Raw genomic sequence first — 4821 nt, 5'->3', positions numbered from 1 at the left:
TATCTAGGTTGGTCATAACTTTTCTTCCAAGGAGTAAGCATCTTTTAATTTCATGTCTGCAGTCACCACCTGCAGTGATTTTGGAGCCCCCCAAAATAAAGTCTGACACTGTTTCCACTGTTTCTCCATCTATTTCCCATGAAGTGATGGGACCAGAGGCCATGATCTTCATTTTCTGAATGTTGAGCTTTAAGCCAACTTTTTCACTCTCCTCTTTCACTTTCATCAAGAGACTTTTTAGTTCCTCTTCACTTTCTGCCATAAGGGTGATGTCATCTGCATATCTGAGGTGATTGATATTTCTCCTGGCAATCTTGATTCCAGCTTGTGTTTCTTCCAGTCCAGCGTTTCTCATGATATACTCTGCATAGAAGTTAAATAAGCAGGGTGACAATATACAGCCTTGACACACTCCTTTTCCTATTTGGAACCAGTCTGTTGTTCCATGTCCAGTTCTAACTGCTACTTCCTGATCTGCATACAGATTTCTCAAGACTGTTTAATGCCAGGGAAATTGCTGGGGAAAAGAGTTGATGGTTGAGAATTCTGAACCCTCCCTCAGTTCTAGTTCCCAAAGGCTTGGCTGAGCCCTTTCATACACCCTGAGGACATAGTCCAGACTTATCTGAGCTGTATCTTAGTTCAGTTCAGTTCAGTCGCTCAGTCATGTCCGACTCTTTGCGACCCTTGAATAACAAACAGCATGCCAGGCCTCCCTGCCCATTACCAACTCCCAGAGTTCACTCAGACTCACGTCCCTCGAGTCAGTGATGCCATCCAGTCATCTCATCCTCGGTTGTCCCCTTCTCCTCCTGCACCCAATCCCTCCCAGCATCAGAGTCTTTTCTAATGAGTCAACTCTTCGCATGAGGTGGCCAAAGTATTGGAGTTTCAGCTTCAGCATCAGTTCTTCCAATTAACACCCAGGACTGATCTCCTTGAGAATGGACTTGCTGGATCTCCTTGCAGTCCAAGGGACCCTCAAGAGTCTTCTCCAACACCACAGTTCAAAAGCATCAATTCTTCAGTCCTCAGCTTTCTTCACAGTCCAACTCTCACATCCATACATGACCACTGGAAAAACCATAGCCTTGACTAAATGGACCTTTGTTGGCAAAGTAATATCTCTGCTTTTCAATATACTATCTAGGTTGGTCATAACTTTTCTTTCAAGGAGTAAGCGTCTTTTAATTTCATGGCTGCAGTCACCATCTGCAGTGATTTTGGAGCCCCCCCAAATGAAGTCTGTCACTGTTTCCACTGTTTCCCCATCTATTTTCCATGGAGTGATGGGACCAGATGCCATGATCTTCATTTTCTGAATGTTGAGCTTAAAGCCAACTTTTTCACTCTCCTCTTTCACTTTCATCAAGGGGCTTTTTAGTTCTTCTTTGCTTTCTGCTATAAGGGTAGTGTCATCTGCATATCTGAGGTTATTGATATTTCTCCTGGCAATCTTGTTCCAGCTTGTGCTTCTTCCAGCCCAGCGTTTCTCATGATGTACTCTGCATAGAAGTTAAATAAGCAGGGTGACAATATACAGCCTTGACATATTCCTTTTCTTATTTGGAACCAGTCTGTTGTTCTATGTCCAGTTCTAACTGTTGCTTCCTGACCTGCATATAGGTTTCTCAAGAGGCAGATCAGGTGGTCTGGTATTCCCATCTCTTTCAGGATTTTCCACAGTTTATTGTGATCCACACAGTCAAAGGCTTTGGCATAGTCAGTAAAGCAGAAATAGATGTTTTTTTGGAACACTCTTGCTTTTTTGATGATCCAGCGGATGTTGGCAATTTGACCTCTAGTTCCTCTGCCTTTTCTAAAACGAGCTCGAATATCTGGAATTTCATGGTTCATGTATTGCTGAAGCCTGGCTTGGAGAATTTTGAGCATTACTTTACTAGCATGTGAGATGAGTGCAATTGTGTGGTAGTTTGAACATTCTTGGGCATTTCCTTTCTTTGGGATTGGTATGAAATCTGACCTTTTCCAGTCCTGTGACCACTGCTCAGTTTTCCAAATTTGCTGGCATATTGAGTGCATCACATTCACAGCATCATCTTTCAGGATTTGAAATAGCTCAACTGGAATTCCATCACCTCCATTGTATCTTTAACTCCTGTATCTTTAACTCCCCTCAAATATGAGATATTACTTCTCCTTGCTGAAGTGACTCCACCTTTCCTGTGTTGAAAACTTCAGTGGTTGATTCTATCCTCTATTTGGAATCTTGAAGGAAAGCATAGGTGTTTCTGGAATGTCAATCTTTTCCAGAAATTGTCAGATTGGCATAGGAAGCAAGCTACTGCAGCCTCTGGCTCATGGTCTACAATGATGATTCTCAAAGTGTAGTTCCAAAGCCAGCAGCTGCTCCATCACCTGGAAACTAGTGAGAAATGCAGATTCTGAGGCCCATCCCAAATCTGTTGAATTAGAAACTCTGGAGAGGGGACCCAGCAATTTGTGTAATAACAAGCTCCTGGGGTGATGCTGGTTTGAGATTATTGGTCCATGTCGAAGGGGAAAAGGCAAAGTGAGAATGTGACTTTCAGTAGGCATCATATTGCCTTGTTGGAAATGACATTGCAACTGCCTACTGAACACAGTACTGCGTGGACAGTGGTGCTGGCCCATGGAAATGCCTCCTCTGTCCATTTCCTAAAAGAGTTAAGAGCAAATGGCTGTCTTTATGTGATGCTGTGCCGGGCAACATGTTAAAACAGCTCTCTCTGTGGTGGGTACTTGCCATGGACTGAGTGTCTGTGCCCCTCAAATTCGTATCTTGAAGCCTCACACCTTCAGTTCAGTTCAGTTCAGTCACTCAGTCATGTCCAACTCTTTGTGACCCCATGGACTGCATCAGGCCAGGCCTCCCTGTCCATCGCCAACTCTCAGAGTTTACTCAAACTCATGTCCATTGAGTCAGTGATGCCATCCAACCCTCTCATCCTCTGTCATCCCCTTCTCCTCCCACCTTCAATCTTTCCCAGCATCAGGGTCATTTCTAATGAGTCAGTTCTTTGCATGAGGTGGCCAAAGTACTGGAGTTTCAGCTTCAGCATCAGTTCTTCCAATGAATTTTCAGGACTGATCTCCTTTAGAATGGGCTGGTTGGGTCTCCTTACAGTCCAAGGGACTCTCAAGAGTCTTCAACACCACAGTTCAAAAGCATCAATTCTTTGGTGCTCAGCTTTCTTTTTAGTCCAACTCTAACATCCATACATGACCACTGGAAAAACCATAGCCTTGACTAGCTGGGCCTTTATTGGCAAAGTAATGTCTCTGCTTTTTAATATCTGTCTAGGTTGGTCATAACTTTTCTTCCAAGGAGTAAGCCTCTTTTAATTTCATGGCTGCAGTCACCATCTGCAGTGATTTGGGAGCCCCCCTAAAATAAAGTCTGTCACTATTTCTAATGTTTCCCCATGAAACATGAAGTGACGGAAGCAGATGCTATGATCTTAGTTTTCTGAATGTTGAGTTTTAAGTCAACTTTTTTCACTCTCCTCTTTCACTTTCATCAAGAGGCTCATCAGTTCTTCTTCACTTTCTGCTGTAAGGGTGGTGTTATCTGCATACCTAAGGTTATTGTTATTTCTCCTGGCAGTCTTGATTCCAGCTTGTGCTTCATCCAGCCTAGCATTTCTCATGATGTACTCTGCATAGAAGTTAAATAAGCAGAGTGACAATATACAGACTTGACATACTCCTTTCCCAATGTGGAACCAGTGTGTCGTTCCATGTCCAGTTCTAACTGTTGCTTCTTGACCTGCATAAAGAGTTCTCAGGAGGCAGATAAGGTGGTCTGGTATTCCCATCTCTTTCAGAATTTTTCACACAGTTTGTTGTGATCCACACAGTCAAAGGCTTTGGCATAGTCAATAAAGCAGAAGTAGATGTTTTTCTGGAACTCTCTTGCTTTTTCGATGATCCAGCAGATGTTGGCAATTTGATCTCTGCTTCTCCACCCCCTAATATGATGGTATTGGGAGGTGGGGACTTGGGGAGCTGATTAGGTTCAGATGAGGGTATCTTGAGGATGGATCACCCCTTCGCTGTGGATGATGACTGCAGCCGTGAAATTAAAATACGTTTGTTCCTTTGAAGAAAAACCATGACAAACCTAGACAAAGCATATTAAAGAGCAGAGACATCACTTTGCTGACAAAGGTCTAGATCATCAAAGCTATGGTTTTTCCAGTAGTCACGGATGGATGTGAGAGTTGGACCAAAAAGAAGGCTGAGAGCTGAAGAACTGATGCCTTTAAACTGTGGTTCTGGAGAAGACTCTTGAGAGTCCCTGGGACAGAAAAGAGATCAAACTAGTCAATCCTAAAGGAAAGCAATCCTAAATATTCATTGGAAGGGCTGATGGTGAAGCTGAGGCTCCAATACTTTGGCCACCCATGGGAATAGCCGACTTATCAGAAAAGACCCTGATGCTGGGAAAGATTGAGAGAAAGAGAAGGGGACAACAGAGGATGAGGTGATTGGATGGCATGAATGACTCAATGGACATGAGTTTAAGCAAATTTCAGGAGCTAGTGATGGACAGGGAGTCCTGGCATGCTGCAGTCCTTGGGGTTGCAAAGAGTTGAACGCAACTGGGTGACTAAACAAGGATGACAAAGAAGAGGAATTGACCAGAGCCCCTCACCGTCTCCAACCTGTGAGGACACAGTGGGTAGGAAAGCCAGGAAAAGCAGCCTCACCAGAACCTGATGCTGCTGGCACCCTGATCTCAGGTTTCCCGTCTCCAAATGTGAGAAATTAGCTTGTATTATTTAAGCCGCCCGGCCTATGGTATTTTGTTATGACAGC

This window comes from Capra hircus, chromosome 11, assembly GCF_001704415.2.
Source record: "Capra hircus breed San Clemente chromosome 11, ASM170441v1, whole genome shotgun sequence".
NCBI classification, from domain to species: domain Eukaryota; kingdom Metazoa; phylum Chordata; class Mammalia; order Artiodactyla; family Bovidae; genus Capra; species Capra hircus.
The sequence above is the reverse complement of the archived record's forward strand: the minus strand, read 5'-3'. Positions refer to the sequence as shown.